The sequence below is a fragment of the Choloepus didactylus genome, chromosome 16 (genome assembly GCF_015220235.1).
Source record: "Choloepus didactylus isolate mChoDid1 chromosome 16, mChoDid1.pri, whole genome shotgun sequence".
NCBI lineage: Eukaryota > Metazoa > Chordata > Mammalia > Pilosa > Megalonychidae > Choloepus > Choloepus didactylus.
Window position 1 is genome coordinate 79651650 of NC_051322.1, and position 20802 is coordinate 79672451.

Here is a 20802-nt window from a genome sequence, read left to right on the forward strand (position 1 = left end):
TTTGGATGTATTGTGTCCCCCAAAACACCATGTTCTTTGATGCAATCTTGTATTAGGATTGATTTGGTTGGAACCTAATAATTGAGTGTTTCCATGGAAATGTGACTTAATCAACTGTAGGCCAGACCTTTGACTGGATCATTTCCAATGGAAATATTTACCCCTCCCATTCAGGGTGGGTCTTAATTAAATCACTGGGGCCATATAAAAGCTGACAAAAAGAAGGAACTCTGCATCTGCAGCCAAGTGATATACTTTGAAGATGTATCTTAAAGAACATACAGGAGCCAAGAGTGGAGCTAGAACACAACCTGGGATAAGCAGATGCCAGCCCCATGCCTTTCCAGCTAACAAGGTTTTTCCTGATGCCATTGGCCTTCTTTTGGTGAATGTATACTTGTGTTGATTGCTTCACTTGGACATTTTCATGGCCTCTAGACTGTAACTTTGTAACCATAAAATCCCCCTTTATAAAAGCCCATCCATTTCTGGTATTTTTCATAATGGCAGTATAAGCAAACTGGAACAATGACATTCTTGACTACAGTACTTGGTATTAACCCACTGGGCCTGCCTGGGTTGTCATGCTACAATTAAGTACCAATTCAAACACCAAGACTTCTATATTCACAGATACTGGTGGAGAACCATTGCTGTCATTAGCTTTTGGATTTAACTAACACCTCAGTTTTAAGTTGCTCTGATGTTTAAAACAACACTGGGACATTGGGCTCCTCCATGCACTAGCATGATAAGTGCTGAAGGGGAACTCAGCAAATTCAGGCAGTGCAGCCCTTAATATGTCCCTGGAGAATGTTTTTAAAGGAAATAATCAAATAAAAGGAAACTTTTTAAGGAAGGATTTACTTAGGTGAGTGTTTAAACAAGACAGTTGCTGTTAGTCATTTGAAGTCTTTAGTTTAATAGACAGCTTCAGGCCAAGAGGTTGAGGAAGTGTCATTGTCTTGAGCATTAACAGGCTCCATTTCCAGCTTGCTTGCTTGCTTGCTTGCTTGCTTGCTTGCTTGCTTTCTTTCTTTCTTTCTTTCTTTCTTTCTTTCTTTCTTTCTTTCCTTCTTTCCTTATTTCTTTACTTCTTTATTTCTTTATTTATTTTGCCTGAGATAATGATTCTTGGTCTGCCTTAAACTCATAATGACTGTGTTGTCTTAGCATGGTTGAATAAAGCTAGAAATCAATGACAGAAATGTAAGTGGTATTTCTAAGAACCATGGAAGAGCTTTTGATTTCCTGGAGCCATCTGGAGACTATTGTCTATTTGAAATTTCACCTGTGCTCTATTTTTTTATGCCAAGTATTACATACCCAGGGGTTTTCCCTAGTGTCTTTGCTTCCATACATTTTAAACTAAAACTGAATAAAGATGGCCTGGTTATAAACCACAATGATTCCTGCCATGGTCTTCATCATCCCAGGTGGCCACTCATCCTTGTCTGCACCTGAAACATGACTGGATCCTTAACAGAAGTCCTGCCTTGCCTCTCCAGTGTGTGAAAAAAAACAGTATTGTGAGTGTTTTATGTCATTCTCTTCTTTTCCTACCCTTCATCCCCCTTCATGAATCACCCCTCTCCTCTCCTGCTCTATTTTTTTATAAAATTGGAATAGAAAACACTGATGGGATGGTATTCAGAAAATCAGACCAATGTATTCTTTATTATTCATTGAATTGAAAAACTCACTCCCAGAAGTTTTGAGAAGAATGGATAATTGTTAATGAAAGTGCAGACTGATTGGATAACAGCACTTAGTGAAACTGGTGCCAGCCAAACAGGGAGGGACCAGAAGGCTCTCCTTGCAGCAAAAATTTTCAATATGCAGAATACTAATTTAAATAATTTAATTATGATATTTTCTGTTTATCCTAATAATTGGATATTTTATTATCTATTGATATTTCATTAATAATTAGAACAAATATCTGCCTATTATCTTCTCTTTGCTAACTTCTGTGCTATATATTCAAGTGATACAAAATGAGTTAATGAATCCTTGTCATAAAAATAAAATATGTACATGATCCCTTTGTACTTTGGGTGTAATTCTGGTGATTTCTCATAGCATTAATGAAACAGTATATAAGCATTTGTTCATGATTTATCCACACACCATATACTTCACATCTGAATATTTTGAAACATTAACTTTATTTTAAATATTATATGGAAGTATGGATAAAAAAATGAAAAATTACCATAATGATACTTCAGTTTGAAAATTGCCTTAGTGAATAAAATTTGATTTTGTATTGTGTGGGTTGAGAGCACCTATGCAATATTCTAGTTACCCCAAGAAAACTACTGTGCAGAGATCCTCCTGCTACCTGCCAATCTGCAAATAAAGAAATGGTCTAAGTTTTACAATGTCCATTTAAAACAATTCAGAACATTTCATAATGTTGTATTCTTTTATTTTGGCTTCTATAAAGGAGGTTTATTTGGTTACAAAGTTACAGCCTTAAGTCCATAAATTATCCAGAGTAAGGCATCAACAACAGTGTACCTTCATTGAAGGTTGACCATGGTGTCTGAAAACCTCTGTTAGCTGGGAAGGCATGTGGCTGGCATCTGCTTGCTCCCAGGTAGCATTTCAAAATGGCATTCCCCAAAATGTCAGTGTAAGATCCCAGTGGCCATCTTTAAAATGTGTCTCTCAGATGCAGCTAGCATCATGGCCTTTGTGGGTCTTCCTTTTCCTTTTTAATTTAATTTTATTGAGATTGTTCACATACCATACAACTACCCAAGGAGCCAAAGTACACAATCAGTTGCCCATGGTACCATCATAAAGCTGTGCATCCATCAACACAATTGCATTTTTTTCAATTTTTAGTACATTTTCATTACTCCAGAAAAGAAATAAAGATGCAAAGAAGAAAACTCAAATCATCCCATACCCCTAAACTTCCCCCTCCATTAATGACTCATAGTATTAGTACAGTACATTTTTTACTGTTGATAAAAGAATGTTAAAATATAGTGTGCAAATGTCCATCCATCCTTGCTCTCAGCTCCTCCCAGTACACACTCCATAATGAGGCTGCAGGACCTCATGGCCCACACACACCCAGCTTCCTGTGGAACCACACACTGACCTCCAGAAAGGCTACACCATTCCACCACCCCATCAACAGTAAGTGGGCACATCTCTCCCTCCATGTTTTCTCCAGCACTTTTACCCCTATTTATATTTTTCCTATAATTTTACAGAGATCTATTCACATACCATACAATTATACACAGTGTAGTGTCAGTTGTTCATGATATCATCATATATTTGTACATTAGCACCACAATCAGCACTTGAACATATGATTACTAAGAAAAAGCTTTTTTTGGTGAATAATAAAAAGATAGTAAAAAGAAAAATAAAATGTCATACAATACAATAATGAAAGAAAACACCATGACCAAGAATCCCATATACCTCCTCCACATTCCCCTCTTATGTACACTCAACTTTGGTACATTGCCTTTGCTACATCCAGTGGAAGCACATTACAATGTCACTGCCAACTACAGACTTCAGTGTGCTTTGGCTATGATTTTTTCCCATATATCATCCCTTTTACAACCCTCTGCAAGGTTGACCTTCATTTGTTCTACCATGGGTAAAAACATTTTTATATCTCTACATTTAGCAACAGTCATTGGCCACTCCAGTTTTTGCCAAGTTACACAGTCCATCTCCATCATCTTATATCACCTCTGGTGTCATACCCACCCCATCCCAGCTCCTTCAGCTTCACTCACAGATATTTTTGTTCAGTGTACTTAAAAAATTGTGCTACCTTCACACATTATTATGATATCTGTTTCTGGATCTATACAATCAATCATGCTGAATATTCTGTAGTCCTTCAGCATCAAATGCCTGATCTCTACCCTCTTTCTAGTTCCTGGTAGCCTGTGTTATGAGCTTTTAACTCTCAAAATTTGCTCCTCAATGTTTGTCCATATTAGTGACCCCACACACTATTTGTCCTTTTGTTTCTGGCTAACTTCACTCAACAATAATGTCCTCAAGGTTCATCCACATTATTATATGTTTCATGTCTTTGTTCTATCTTACAGCTGCATAATAGTCCATCATGTGTATATACCACAGTTTGTTTATCCACTCATCTGTTGATGGACATTTGTGCTGTTTCCATCTCTTGGCAATCATGAGTAATGCTGCAGTAGACATCAGTTTACACATGTCTATTTGTGTCTTAACTTTCAGTTCCTTTGAGTATATATGTAGCAATGGAATAGCTGGGTCATATGGCAGATCTATACTTAGCTTTCTGAGGAAACCCCAAACTGTCTTCCAGAGTGGTGGCACCATTCTACATTCCCACCAGCAATGAATAAGTGTGCCTCTTTCTCCACATCCTTTCCAGCACTTGTAATTTTCTGTTGTTTGCCTAATGGTCACTCTGGTAGGTATGAGATGATATCTCAATGTGGTTTTAATTTGTATTTCCATAATGGCCAGTGAAGCTGAGCTTATTTGAGACATTTGTATTTCCTCTGGAAAAGTGTCTATCCATGTCTTTTTCCCATTTATTAATTGGGTTGTTTGCCTTTCTGTTGTTGACTACTAGGACTGCTTTGTATATTCTGGATATTAAACCCTTATCTGATATGTGGTTCCAAATATTGTCTACCATTGTGTAGGCTGCCTTTTTACTTTTCTAACAAAGTACTTTGATGTACAAAGGTGTTTGATTTTGAGGAGATCCTATTTGTCTATTTGTTCTTTGTTTACTTGCCTTTTAGGTGTAAGGTCAAGGAAAACACCTCCTTTCACAAGATCTTTAAGATATTGCCCTACATTTTCTTCTAAGAGTCTTATGTTCTTAGCACTTATGTTTAGATCTTTGATCCAATTGGAGTTAATTTTCATATAATTTCCATTCTTTTGGAAATGGATATCCAGTTCTCCAAACACCACTTATTGAAGAGACTGCTCTGTCCCATTTGCTTTGCCTTATCAGAGATCAATTGTCTGTAGGTGTGAGTGTCTATTTCTGAACATTCAATTTGATTCCATTGGTCAATATCTCTGTCCTTATGCCAGCACCATGCTGTTTTGAGCACTGTAGCTTTGTAATATGCTTCAAAGTCAGGTAGTGTGACACCTCCCACTTCATTCCTCTTTCTCAAGATATTTTTGGCTATTCAGGGTAACTTGCCCTTCCAAATAAATTTGGTTATTGGTTTTTCTATTTCTGCAAAGTTGTTGAGATTTTAATTGGTATTGCATTGAATCTATAAATCAGTTTAGGTAGAGTTGACATCTTAATTATATTTAGTCTTCCAATCCATAAACATGGTATGTTCTTCCATTTTTTAGGCCCTGTTCAATTTCTTTTAGCAGTTTCTTGTAGTTTTCTTTAAACATATCTTTTGTGTCCTTGGGTAAGTTTATTCTTAAATACTTGATTCTCCACCAGGCTGACTGCTCACATGTTTGATCTCAGTCTCTCTATGCTTAGAGATTTCCTTTCAGGAGACTGAGCTTTTCAATCAGAGCTGCAAGTACAGTTCTCCCTCCTGGTTCCCAGCATGAAGGCCTCTCCTCCCTTGGGACTGTGCCTGGCCAGGAGGGGTGCAGGCACCTGGCCACAAGAACTCACAGATTTTGCTGATCTCAGCTGCTCTGCACATCTGTGAGTGTTGTATGAAGCATGCTCAAGCTCAAATTCCTCTGTGGTATCTGTTCCAGGTAGTTCCTGGCTTTCCACCAACTGTCCTGGAGGAGTTACTAAAACACACTGCACCACTCTGCCATCTTGCCCCTCCTGTACTTGCATATTTTTACTGAAAGATGTAAGTTACTGTGATGTGATAGGATGAATGCATTTGGTGTATGGAAAGATCATGTTTTTCTGGGGTCCATGGTGTGGAATATCACAGTTTGGATATATTATGTCCCCTGGGAAGCCATGTTTAATGCAATATTTTGGGGGCTGATCTATTAATGTTGACTAAGTGGGGAAATATAGATTTGGTTGTTTCCATGGAGTTGTGACCCACTGTACTCTAAGTGATAACTCTGATTAGATTATTTCCATGAATATGTGGTCCCATCCTTATAGCACCAGCCTTGATTAGTTTCCTGGGGCCATATAAGAACTCAGAGAGAAGGAGCCCTGTGCTGCACCTTAGAGAGATAATTTAGAGACAGCTGCTGAAAGCAGATTTTGCTGATGCTTAGAAGATAGCCCCCCAGAGTTTATGCCAATAACCTAAGACCAGGGATATTTTGGAGAACCCCATTTTAAGTGGAAAATGGGATCAAGCACATGCCAACCACATGCCTTCTAAGCTTAGAGAGGTTTTATGGATGCCAGCAGCCTGTCTTCAGGGAATGTACACCCTTGTGGATACATTTGCATAGACACTGTTATGGCCTTTGAACTGGTAATTTGCAGCCAAATAAACCCCATTTGTAAAAGCCAATCCATTTCTGGCATTTTGCATAACAGCAGCATTAGCAAACTTGAATAGACTTTGTTACCAGAGAAGAGGGGTTTTGCTGACTTTGCAAATACCAAACATTTTGGAGTGGCTTTTTACATGGATAAGGGGAAGATTCTGGAAGAATTGTGAGGCACTTGATAGGAAAGGCCTAGATGGCTTCAAAGAAACTGATGGTAGGATCATAGACTCTGAAGATAGATCTGATGAGACTTTGAACAGAAATGTTGAATATTATGTTGCATTCTAGCAGAAAGGTGATCCTTGCTTCAAAGTGGCAGAGAATTTGGCAAAATTGAGGACTGGTGTCAGATGGAAAGCAGAATTTGAAAGTGGCAACCTGGGATATATAGCACAAGAGATCTCAAACTACTTTTGTAAGGTGTAACCCGGTTTCTTCTTGCAGTTTATAGTAAAATGCAGGAGGAGAGCAATATACTGAAAAAATGAACTGTGGTACATAGAAAGCAGAAACTGATAGCTTGGAATATTCTGGCTTCCAAAAGTTAGATCACAGAAGCTGCAGCCCTACATAAGGATTTAACCAAACATGGAATCCAACCACCATTTCAGTACAATCCAGGATTCGAGATGTTGTTATCCAGATAAGATTTATGGAAAATCCCATTGGCTAAATTTTTTTTTACTCTTGTATTCTTCATGCCCAGCCTACACTTTTTTTTTGTGAGAACTGTGTTACTGGAATCACTGCCAGTCTGCCCTGGAGAGAATATAGTTGGGACAAATTGAAGGAAAATATTCTTTAAGGAAAATCATGGAAGTCAAGTTCTGGAGTCAAGAAATTTCATGCAAGGTGATGGGTAGGGTAACAAATTCTTTCAGAAAGGGTAAGTGTGTCCAAGTATTAGGGTGTAGGTTTTCCACCTCATTGCTCAGGAAATGCACTGCCACCTAAGGTCTCAGAGAGGGGGGATCATATTCCACAGGGATTTGGGAGAACCTTGCCACCACCATACTATTTGGAGAGGGCAGATTATTTGCTCTGGAGAGGCAGATTCCATGCTGCACCCTGATGTTTTTGGAATGTGGGGCATGGAGAAGGTGGTCTTTCCAGTGCACTTTTGTTTATAGAAATATGACTTCTGCATGAGTCTTTGGAATAGGTTGGACTCCTGTTCTCTCAAGCCCCAAGGATACAACATCATTACTTAAATGACTCTCAGACTTTGCAATCTAATGAAGATTTCCCTGAGGGTTTTAGAAACTGTTTTGTTCCTGTGAACCCTGCTTTCCCTTCTGTTTCTACCTATGGGAATGTGAACCTTTTTCCTATGACTGTTTCTCCTTTGTATATTGGCAGCAGATAACTTGTTCTAAGTTTCACAGGTCCACAGCTAGAGGGGAATTTTGCTTTAGGACAAGACAACACCTGTAACTGAATTTGATGGGATCTTGTACTTGCTTATTATTACTGAAAGGATATAAGTTTCTGTGATGTGATGGGATGAATGTTTTTTGTGCATGGATAGATGTATTTCTGGGGTTCAGGGTGTGGAATGTGCCAGTTTGGATATATTATGCCCCCCAGAACAGCAATGTTCAATGCATTCTTGCTGGGGCTGATCTATTAATGTTGATTCACTGGGAAAATTTGGCTGTGTTTGTTTCCATGGAAATGTGACCCACCCAGCTCTAGGTGATAACTCTCTTTAGATTATTTCCTTGGGGGTGTGGGCCCATCCATATAGCACTGGTCTTGATTTGTTTCCTGGAGCCCTTCTTATAAGAGCTCAGACAGGAGCTCAGTGTTGCTCATGAGAGAATTTTAGACACAGCTGCTAAAAGTAGACTTTTGCTGATGTCTTGGAGATATAGCCCAGAGTTTTCCATGAGAAGTTAAGCCAAGAGACATTTTGGAGTATGCCATTTAAAAATGCAACCTGGGGGTGAGCATTTTTCATCCATGTGTCTTTGGAGCTAACAGAGTTTTTTGGATGCTAACAGCCTTTCTACAGTGAAGGTACACCCTTGTTGATACCATTGTGTAGGTACATTTTTGGCTTTCAAATTGGAACTTTGTAGCCAAATAGATTCCCTTTATAAAAGCCAATCCATTTTGGGCATTGTGCCAAACAACAGGTTTAGCATACTGGAAAAGATTTTTTTACCAGATGAGAGGGATTTTGCTGCCTTTGCAAATACCAAACATTTTTGAATGGCTTTCTACATGGATAAGGGGAAGATTCTGGAAGAATTGTGAGGAGCTTGATAGAAAAGGCCTAGTAGGCTTTGAAGAAACTGATGGTAGGAATATGGACTCTAGACATAGCTCTGATGAGATTTTGAAGTGTAGTGTTAACTATGATGTTGCATTCTGGCAGAAAGGTGAACCCTGTTCCAAAGTGGCAGATAATTTGGCAAGATTGGGTCTTGGTGTCAGATGGAAAGCAGGATTTGAAAGTGACAACCTGGAATATTTAGCTCCAGAGATCTCCAAACTACATGTGGAAGATGTAGCCCTGTTTCTCTTTGCAGCATATAGTAAAATGCAAGAGGAGAGGGGTAAGCTTATAAATGTACTCCTAGGTACAAAGAAAACAGAAACTGATAGTTTGGATTCTGGCTTCCAAAAAATTAGATCTCAGAAGATATAGCCCTATATGAGGATTTAACCAAACATAGAACCCAACCACCATTTTGGTACAAGCCAGGATTGGAGATGTGGTTATCAGATAGGATTTGTGGAAAGTCATATTGTCTAATGGTTTTGACCCTTGTATGCTTCATGCCAAGCCAACAATTTTTGTGAGCTCTGTATAACTGTAATCACTGGCAGTCTGGACTGGAGGAAATGGAATTGGGACAAATTGAAGGAAAATATTCTTGAAGGAAAAATCTTGGAAATTGTGGAGTCAAGAATTCTCAGGTAAGGAGAGTAGAGCAAGCAATGGAAATGGAAAAGGTCAGTGTGCCCAGGAATTAGGAAGTAGGATCTCTGCCTTGGTGCTCAGGAACTGGGTGGTCACCTAAGGTTTAGAGTTGGGGAACACATTCTAATGGATTGGGGAGAACTTGGTCACCACCCCACTATTTGGAGAGGACAGAGCATTGGACGTGAAGAGGCAGATTTCATGTTACACATTGATGTTGGAGGAAGGTGGGACCAAGTAGCAGGTGGTCTTCCCAATGTGTGGATATGTTTGAACCCTCATCCTAGCATTTGGAGGAAAAGTGGCTTCTGCATAAATCTTTGGAAAAGTTTGTGCTCCTGGTCTCTGAAGTCCCAAGGATACAACATTATTATATAAGTGACTCACAGACTTTGAATTCCAATGATGTTTTACTGAAGGTTTTAGAAACTGTTTTGGTCCTGTGGACACTGTTTTCCTTTCAGTTTCTCCCTATGGCAATGGGAACCTTTATGCTATGGTTGTTCCTCCTTTTTATATTGGCAGCACATAACTTGTTCTAAGTTTCACAGGTCCACAGCTAGAGGGGAATTTTGCTTTAGGACATGACAACACCTGTGACTGATTTTAATGGGATCTTTTACTTACCTATTGTCACTGAGTGGATTTAAGTTTCTGTGATATGATGGGATGAATGTACTTTGTGTATGGAAAGGTCATGCTTTTCTTGGTTCCAGGGTGTGGAGTGTGCCAGTGTGGAAATATTATGTACCCCAGAGAAGCTATGTTTACTGCAATTTTGTGGGGGTAGATGTATTATTGTTGATTTAGTGGGAAATTTTAGATTTAGTTGTTTCCATGGAAATGTGACCCACCAAAATCTAGATGATAACCCTGTTTGGATTATTTCCATGGAGGTGTGTCCCCAGCCATACAGCACAGGTCTTGAATAGCTTACTGGCACCCTGTAAGAACTAAGAAAGAAGGATCTCAGTGCTGTAGCTGAGAGAGATATTTTAGAGGCAGCCACTGAAAACAGATTTTGCTGATGCTTCAGAGATGTTAGCCTAGAGTTTGCCATGAGAATCTAAGCCAAGAGATATTTTGGAGATTGCCATTTTGAAATTCAGCCTGGGAGTGAGCAGGTGCCATCCACATGCCTTCAGAGGTAACAGAGTTTTCCCAATGATAACAGCCTTTTTTCAGTGAAGGTACCCCCTTTTTGATGTCCTTGCATAGATACATTTTTAACTTTTGAACTGGAAATTTGTCACCAAGTTAACCTCATTTATAAAAGCCAATCCATTTCTGGTATTTGGCATAATGACAGCATTAGCAAACAGGAACAAAGAGTTTGATTGTCTTTCTTTCCCAATTTAATTTGAATTCTGGTGACCATTGGGGAGAATTTTTGCCCAGATGATCAGACCTCCCTTTTTTCATAAATTAAAATTTAGTCAGAAGATCATCATTTAATCTGACCTAGGTGTGTTTGGCAGACATTCTGAGGGTAAGTTAGGAGGTTCTAACTTGATATTTCTCTGTATTTAAAATGTATCCCTAGTGGTCTAAATGAATCTTGCCAGATCTTAACATTCAGCATTTTAGTTTTTCTGCATTTAGACCAGTAGGGGAGAGAGAACATAGACAGGTAGTTGGATGGAGGTATATATTGATAGATTGTTTTCATACTGGCAAATTGGTGGGTTGCCTAAAGGAGAATTAGGATAGTAAATAAGTGGGAGAGGGAGGGCAAAGCTAACTTTGGTTGTTGTTCATTGAAGGAATTTCTGAGGAATTTTCATTTAAACTAAAATTGAAAACAGATGAGTGTAGTATGAGACGGTATGCTTGTGGATTGAGGTGGAAATGTAGGGTGAAAATCATCCTCAGTAGAGATAATAACAATGTTTAATTAGACTTGGTGATTTCAAGAGGATGTGTAAAAGATGAATCACTGAATGCCTGTTGGAGAATTTAACAAAGATTAGAGACAGGGGAAGGAGTAATATTTATATTTTGGCTGTTAAGAAGATAATATCTTGTGATATATTTCATTTTATGTGCATACAGTTAAGCAAGTAGCCATGATAGTTCTGAAATGGAATCCCAAAAAGTGTTTTCTGAATTTTGGTTTAGAAATATCAATGGAAGAAATTAATGAAATTGAATAAATGTGATAACAGACCAGTACAGCACATCAAATGAGAAGAGAAAGGGGTTAGAATTTAGTTTCAAGATGTTCTAATAGTGTTCTTGGAGGAGTTCTTTGCAGCAGACATGGGGAAGTGTCTAAAGTAGTTTGAATACAATCAGGAGATGTGATATCAGAAAAAGAAAGGAAAAAGGAAGTTCTAAAAAGGATATTGTGGTCCAATAATTTTGTTATAAGTAAGTATTTATTTATGGGTAGATCACTAGTGATTAGTGAAGACACCAGCCTTGATTTTTGTGAGCCAAAAAGTGAGGTGACTTTGAGGCCATGATAGATGCACTTGCAGTTTGTCAAGGGAAGTTCTGGAGAGTTAGAAGTTGAGAGAAAATACATACATAGTAGATTTGCCTTGTTTTTATTTTTTCAAAATGGAAGAGTAAAAAATGAGCTTAAAAGAGGAGTTTGTGAAGAGAGCAAGAGGTTTCTAATAAAGGCAATTTAATTTATAATCAATAATATAGTGCACAACAAAACATGGGATTGAGATCAATTGGAGGCATTGGACTTGGCCAGGGGTACCATGATTTTTCTATTTAATAGGAGAGATGGAGTAACTAATAATGTATATGCATTCAGGGATATTTAAAAATATTATGGTATTATAGTGTAATCTGGCAAATTACATATTCCATCTGCTTAGGAGGAGATAATTTCATCTGTTAAAATGCATGAGATTCAAAAGATATGGAGAATATTTGGAGTAGTTATGGAGTATGCATGAATGATCTAATTAGTAAGACATAGTAGAGTTCCCAGGTATATTTGGAAACCTCTAGAACTTGTGAATCTGTGCTTATTCCCAGATAAATATCTTACATATATATTGTGTAAGATGTGGTCATGAATAATTACATGTATTTGAAGTCATTGAATACTGAGGTTTTGGTTGGTAAATGTTGTAGTCAGAGGGACATAATGTTTGCTTGGTAGTATCTGTTGAAATTACAAACTCTGGAGTAAACTGGGCAGTAAAAATGAGAGCTAGCAAGTGATGTTTGCTGAGAGGGGCCAGTGCAGTATACATTTCTATGTAGTATGAGAACCTCAGTATAGGGAGTATTTTTGTGGAGAAACTAGAACAGGTTGTAGCCCCAGAGTGGGAAGTCTGATGTTTGATGTGAGAGGGACATTCCATGTAAAAATCTGTGAGTGATGTGTAAAACTCCAGGAATTTATGCTTGGGGAAAAGCAGTGAAAAATTGTAATTCTAGCTGTGTAATTTTCTACCATGTAAATTTGTCATAATATTAAAATTTTCTGAAATTTCTGAATCTGTGATCATGTCATTTGTTAACTTTGTAAATAAACTATAAATGGAATTATTATGAAGATAAAATAAACAAATACAGTTAAACATCAATAGCATCAAACATAAGACACATTTTTTCTGGACCTTAGATACAAATTGGTGAATTAAGCCTACAATTGTTTATGACAAATTATTACAATTTGTCCATGAAATACATTCTTAACATTGTTTTAGGGAAAAATTTACTGGCTATAAAGATTTATGATTTCACACACACACACAAACACACATACCACACATAAAGAGAGAAAGAGAAATGCAGGCATGTTCCCACAAATGAAGATTAATATGGAGCAGTACTACAGCAACCATTTTATGAAATTATCAGATGGAGCAACTGGATATCCTGATAAACCCATTCATTCTATATTTTCTGAGCCTCCTCACTTCTGAGGACTGTGGGAGATGACATAAATATTATGACCATTTGTTCCTCTTACTTCCTTATAAAGGGTATTTGAAGAATTGATTTGGTGTCTGGACACCACTGATACCTCCAAATGAAGGTAGTATTTGAATTTATTAACCCCACCATGAAATCATTTTGAAGTTGAATGACAGATATTTGATTTTAAAAAAATTCCTAAGATTTATTCACATACCTTACAATCATACAAAGTATATAAACATTTGATCACACTACCGTAATATAGTTGTTTGTTTGTCACCCTGATCAATTTTTTTTAACATTTTCCTTGTACCAGAAAAAGTGAAAGCAAGAATAAATAAAATGAGTAAAAACAGAGCACCTAAATTGTCTCTCCCATTCTTCCTTCCATTTTTTTTTGCCCCCATTTCCCTACTCATCCATCCATCCACTGGACAGAGGGGAGTGTGATCTACATAGCTTTTCCAATCACATTGTCATCCCTCACAAGCTACATTGTTATACGATCATCTTCAAGATTCAAGGGTTCCAGGTTGTAATTTGATAGTTTCAGGTACTTACTGCTAGATATTTGAATTCATTAAAATCTAAAAAGGTTTATCTACATTGTGCATAAGAGTCCCCACCAGAGTGATCTCAGCTCCTTTTGGAATCTCTCAGTCACTGAATCTTATTTCATTTCATTTCACATCCCCCTTTTGGTCAAGATGTTCTCCATCCCACAATGCTGAGTCTAGATTCCTCCCCCAGAGTCAAGTTCCATGTTGCCAGAGAGATGTTTACCCCTGGGTGTCAGATCCAACATATGGGGAAGGCCAATGGTTTCACCTGCCAAGTTGTCTTAGCTACAGAGAGAGTGTCACATCTGAACAACAAAGGGGAACTCTGGAGACCCTTAGACACAGTTATAAGCAGGCCTAGCTTCTCCTTTGGAGTAACAGTCTTCCCAAAGGCAAGTCCTGTGATAGAGGTCTTGGCAAATCAAAATGCCAGTCCCCAGTGTCTGTGAGCACATCAGCAATCTTCAAGGTGGGGGAGCCCAAAACCCCTGCATTCTCCCCCAGCTCCTCAGGGGGCTCTGCATATTTTTTCATTTTTTTAAATTAACTATTAACTATATCAAAAATTTTTAAAACATACAGTGTAAAAACATTTAAAACAAACCAAAACAAGGGAATAAGAAAAAGACAACTAACCTAAAATAACTACATTACTTCCAACATGTTACTATTCTACCCCAAGAAAATATGCAGACTATAACCCAGTGAAGGATTAAGAAAGACAGATAACCTAAGAGCGCAACATTTCCATAAACTTGTTCCTACCATACCCACCAGAAGCTAACAAACCTTAATCATTCCCTGGCAGTCCCAGAATGTTAACTTTACCCAAAATAACATATCTGTTCTTATTGTGTTATCATTCCCCCTTTACTAATTGCTCTCTATTTTTAGGTCCCCTACATTCTACATTATAAACCATTTGTTTTATATCTCTCAATGTTCACATTAGTGGTAGCATATAATGTTTCCCTTTTTGTGCCTGGCTTATTTCACTCAGCATTTATGTCTTCAAAGTTCATCCATGTTGTCATGTGATTCATGACATTGTTCTTTCTTATTGCCATGGGGTATTCCATCATGTGTATATATCACATTTTACTTATCTACTCATCTGTTGAAGGGCACTTGGGTTGTTTCCATCTCTTGGCAATTGTGAATAATTCTGCTATGAACATTGGCGTGCAGATATCTGTTCACAACACTGCTTTCATATCTTGCAGGTATACACTGAGAAGTGCAATTGCTGGATTGAAGAGTAACTCTATATCTAGTTTTCTGAGGAATTGTCAGACTGTTTTCCAGAGTTGCTGAACCATTATACAGTCCCACAAACAATGAATAAGAATTCCAATTTCTCCACATCCCCTCCAGCATTTGTAGTTACCTGTTTGTATAATGGCAGCCCTTCTAACTGTGTGAGACGGTATCTCATTGTGGTCTTAATTTGCATCTCTCTGATAGCTAGTGAACCTGAACATTTTTTCATGTGTTTCTCTTTTTCCACCCTTTCACTTTCAAATTCTTTGTGTCCCCATGTCTAAGATGAGTCTCTTATATGCAACATATTGGTTCATTTTTTTTTTTTTATGAATTCTGCCAATCTATGTCTTTTAATTGGGGTGTTCAACCCATTTTCATTCAACATTATTACTGTGAAGGCATTTCTTGAATCAGCCATCCTCTCCTTTGGCTTATGTTGTCAGATATATTTTTCTCTCTCACTCTTAATGTACCCATAATGAATTTGTTTATACTGAACCTTTCTCCATGTCTCTCTCCTTTCTTTGTTTTGTGTCAGTAATATATCAAGTAGGGCAGGTCTCTTCTTAGCAAATTCCCTCACCATTTGTTTGTCTGTCAAAAGTTTAAGCTCTCCCTCAGGTTTCAAGGAGAGCTTTTCTGGGTAAAGAATTTTTGGTTGGCAATTTTTCTTTCTCAGAATTTTAGATATGTCATGCCACTGCCTTCTCACCTCCATGGTGCCCACTGATTGGTCACTACTTAGTCTTATGCTGCTTCCTTTGTAAGTGGTGAATTGCTTCTCTCATTGCTTTCAGAACTTGCTCCTTTTCTTCAGTAATTAACAATCTGATCAGAATATGTTTGGGAGTGGGTTTATTTGTATTTATTCTGTTTGGAGTTTTCTGGACATTTATGATTTGTGTATTTATGTTGTTTAGAAGGTTTGGGCAGTTTACACCCAAAATTTCTTTGAATACTTTTTCCAGTCCTTTACCCGTCTCTTCCCCTTCTGGAAAACCAGTGACTCTTATATTTTGATGTTTTATATTATCTATCATACCCCTGAGGTCCATTTCAATTGTTTCAAATTTTTCCCCATTCTTTCTTTTCACTTCCCATTCCATCTTCTTTGAGGTCACTGATTTGCTGTTCACCTTCCTCTAGTCTTGTGTTGTCAGTATCCAGAATCCTTTTAATTTGGTCAACAGTTTCTTTTATTTCCAAAAGATTGTATTTTTTTTTATTTACTCTTGCAATTTCTTTTTATGCTCTTCTAAGGTCTTCTTCCTGTCCTTTATGTCCTATGCCATGCTCTCATTGTTTGTATTTAGTTCTTTGTTAATTGATTCAAGTACTCTTTCTCCTCTGATATTTTGATTTGGGTGTTTGGGTTTGGGTTGTCCATATCATCTGCTTCATATGCTTTAAAATTTTCTGTTGTTTTTGGCCTCTTGGCATTTGCTTAAATTGTTAGGGTTATTGTAGGATATGTAGGCATATGCAAACAGTTATCCCTAATTTGTCAGATGTACAGCTTGGTGACATAACCTTTCTCTAACTAACAAGCATGTGGCATCCATGAGCCACCTATTCCCCTCAAACCAGTTTTCCCCAGCTTTTTCTTTGTGGTGAATGGGGGTCTGAATCTTATGAGAGTCCAATTGGTGCACCAAGTTTGCATGTGTAGTTGGTGCTGCCCACCCTGAATGTGGGGCATGTGTCTGAGTGGTTAGAGAGGGACAGCAGCTTTAATAATCAAACCTCCCAAGTGTTCCTTCAGATTTAAAGCTATTGTAAGGCTCTAAACCTTCAGTTGAATCTCACCACAGTTTGTCTCTGCCACTGCCCAGAAGTGCATACAGCAGTCCTTGGTATTGGTGTATGGTCCCTGAGACTTCTGAGTGGGTCTGTCTTCCAAGCCAAGCCCTCTGAGGGCCTCTCCTGAGAGAAGATTGTGGTACATCACAAGTGAGCACATCCTCCAAGGGAAGTCCTGTGCCACAGGGCCATGTAGGTGTTTTCCCAGCCTGCTGAAAGGATGGCTGTTTGCAGCATGTTAATTTCCTGCTTTTTGCACACCTCTGTCTTCCTAGCTCTGGAAAAATTAACTGTGGGTGTGCAAAAGCTTGTCATCCATGCCAGATATTGTGGCATGTGCACATGTTGCTTGAAACACTTCCCATTGTGCTGGGTTGTTTGGTGCAGCTCTGAGCTGTGGTTCTGGGGCTGGACAGGAGTGTTCCCAGCCTGCTGGCCAGTTGACTGTATGCAGTGTGATTATTTCCATCCTTTTGCTAATCTCTGCCTTCCTAGCTCTTAGACAATTACCAGTGGGTGCCTGAAATGCTATTGTTCACATCAGATATTGATGCATGCTTACAGATTGTGGGGATGCAGTTCCCACTGTGCTTCACTGTGCAGTTCTTGCTGCCATGTCTGCAACTACTTTTGGGTTTTTAAAACTAGTCCAACTCCAAATGCCAACCCCAGTTTCTTGAGACTGCAGCATGACTGCTGCTTATCCAGCAGGCTCACTCACTTGTTTCAGAATGCAGATTCCCAGTTTTACAATGTGCATGGTCCCTGTGGATTTAGAAGACCTTGTCTAGCTGGTGCATTACTGAAACTGGTGTTCTGGGTCACTTTCTGTCTTTTATCTAGTATTTTTCATGGAGATGTTTTTGCCCTGTCTCTCCAACTGCCATCTTCCAGAAGTCTCCCTGGATTGGCTTTTATAAATGGGATCCATTAGGTTTCATTTTACAGTTCTAAGGCCACCAAAGTGTCCAAACTAAAGCATCAAAAAGAGGATACCTTCACCAAAGAAAGGTGGATGGTATCCAGAACACCTCTGTCATCTGGAAAGGCACAAGGCTGGAGACTGCACTTCCTTTGCTCCTTGGTTCTGGTTTCAAAATAGCTTTCTGCAAAATGTCTCTGGGCTTCTCTCTTGTAGTTTCTCTCTCTCAACTCCTGTTCATCCTTGCTTGCTCTTCCAGGGGATTTCTCTCTAAGCATCTGGCAGTGCTCTCTTAGCATCTTTGGTACAAACCCTATGCTTCATCTCTCATTTTAGCGTCTTCAACTATATATTTATTTGCATCTGCAACAACTCAAGTGTCTGGGTCTGTGTGAGATCTCAGCTATTTAAAGGACTCTGGTGATCTAATTAAGACCTAACCTGAATGGATGTGGTCACACCTCCAGGGAAAAAAACAATCAAAAATCTCACCCAACAAGACTGGATTAAAGATTGTGGCTCTTCTGTGGTCCAAAATAGTTTCAATCTTGCACAATATCCAAATCCACCAGGGAAAGTTCTGAAAATTAGTGTCAAGGGTGTTGAGAGAGTAGTCTTTCCAGAACCCCAAGGAGTTGAACCAAGATGATTTACAGCAAGCACATACAAAAGGCCAGGGAAGGATAGAGCAGAAATGGAGTGAGGGTCCAGAGGGCATGGATAGGTCTTGGAGGACCTATGCTAGATCATAAATGAAAAATACATAAATCTGAGGATTTGCAGAATATGTGCATGAGAAAACCAAATTCCACATGCAGTATGAGTTAGAGATACTTATTTTTTTAATATTCTAATTTGCATTTATTTCATTAATAAAGCTAAATTTTTTCTTTTTCCATTTCCTGCTTGTATTTTTTCTTCTATTAATCCTTTCTTTATATCATTACCACATTTTTCTATCACAGATTATCATTTTTTTCCCTCATTGATTTAAAAGAACACTTTAAGCCTCTGCTGCCTCTGCTGTCACCTCCTCCACCAGAGTCATTCACTGTTGTGTGGGGAGGGTGAGGCAGGGCTGCTGGGGCCACTGTGGAGCCTGACTCAGTGAATGAAGACAAGACAATTGAGCTCATGTTGCCAGAGTGTGTTTTTGGCATATAGTTGAAGAAAGCTGGATACCATAAACAGAAAGAATCTTGGAAGATGCATGGCTGCTGTCTTTTCTCAGACTAGTCTGAAAGGGAATACACCCAGTCATTCTGGAATGGTGGATCTGAAGTACAAAATATTTTCCAGATAATTAATGGAACTTCATCTGTGATCATCTCCAGAAAGATGCCATCAGATGGAAACTATCAAAAAGAAAAAAGACTTGTGTATTACATATTTTGACCAGTGCTCTGAATCAGATCAAGTGGAATTTGTGTAACATTTTATTTCATGAATGTGTCACTATCAACATGGACATATTAACTCTTACCTGAAGTGCATGTTGCAACAGTACTTTGTTACTGCTTTACCAGAGCAAGGCTTAGATCACATAGCAGGAAACATTCTTTCTTACCTGGATTCCAGGTCTCTTGTGTGCAGCAGAGCTGGTTTGTAAAGAATGGCAGTGAGTGATCTCAGAAGGATTGCTTTGGAAGAAGATGATTGAATGAATTTTACACACAGATCCTCTATGGAAGAGAATTTCAGAAAAAAGAGGGTGGGATCAGTACCTGTTTAAAAACAGACTCACAGGTGGCCCTCTCAGTTCATTTTGTAAGTCATTATACCCAAAGTTCATCCAGGACATAGAGACTATGGAATCTAACTGGTGGTGTGGATGACACAACTTGCAGAAGATTCAGTGCCACTCTGAAAATAGTAAAGGCATCTACTGTTTACAGTATGGTGATGAAAAAATTATCAGTGGCCTATGAGATAATTCTATTAATATTTGGGATAAAACCAGCTTGGCATGTTTGAAAGTGTTAATGGGACACACAGGCCCTCTCCTTTGTCTCCAGTATGATGAACATTTCACTGTAACTGGCTCTTCAGTCTCTACAGTAAGAGTCTGTGATGTGAACACAGGTGAAGTTCTGAATACACTGATCCACCACAATGAGACTGTATTGCACTTACACTTTAGCAATGGACTCATGGTGACCTGTTCCAAGGACCACTACATCACCATGTGGGACATAGCTTCTGTCACTGATATCACTTTATGCCATGTCCTTGTTGGCCACTGCACTACTGTCAATGTGGTACACTTTGATGATAAGTATATCATGTATGCCTCTTGTGACAGAACCATCAAAGTGTGAGGCATGAGTACCTGTGAATTTGTGCTCTGAATGGGCACAAGTATGGCATTCCTCCTGTACAGGGATCAGCTACCTGTTGGTGGATCATCGGAAAATACTATTAGGCTATGGGATATCAAACTGGCACCTGTTTAAGAGGCCTAGAGGAACATGAAGAATTGGTCCACTGCATCCACTTTGATAACATGAGGATTGTCATCAGGGCCTATTATGGGAAAATTAAAGTTTGAAACTTGCAAGCTACTCTTGACCACTGCACACCAGCAAGCACTTTGTGATTGTGCATGTTGGTGGAACATTCTGGTCATGTGTTTCAGCTTCAGTTTGATGAGTTTCAAATCATCAGTAGCTTCCATGATCTCACTATTTTGATTTGGAATTTTTTAAATGTGCCTCCCAGTGCCCAGTATAGATGCACTCTCCCTCCAAAACATACACTTACACCTCCAGATAACAGTCTGCACTTTTACTCACTTCAGGGATTCCTAGTCTTGAACTACTGGCTGCATGGCTACCAAATGCCTAAGAGAGTTCATTCACAGCTGAGTTAAGAAGCTGTAATTGGTTCTAGATGCTGGATAGATTCAAAGCAACCTAACTCTTCAAGTGAGATACCTATTTTTGAATCATGGAGAGATTGAAAGACTTTGAGCACCATGGGATAATTAA

At 38.6% G+C, this 20802-nt stretch overlaps 1 pseudogene; it reads left to right on the forward strand.

Annotated features, from left to right (window-relative positions):
- Nucleotides 1-20587, forward strand: part of LOC119511374 — a 74902-nt pseudogene extending 54315 nt beyond the window's left edge.
- Nucleotides 20588-20802: the final 215 nt, after the last annotated feature.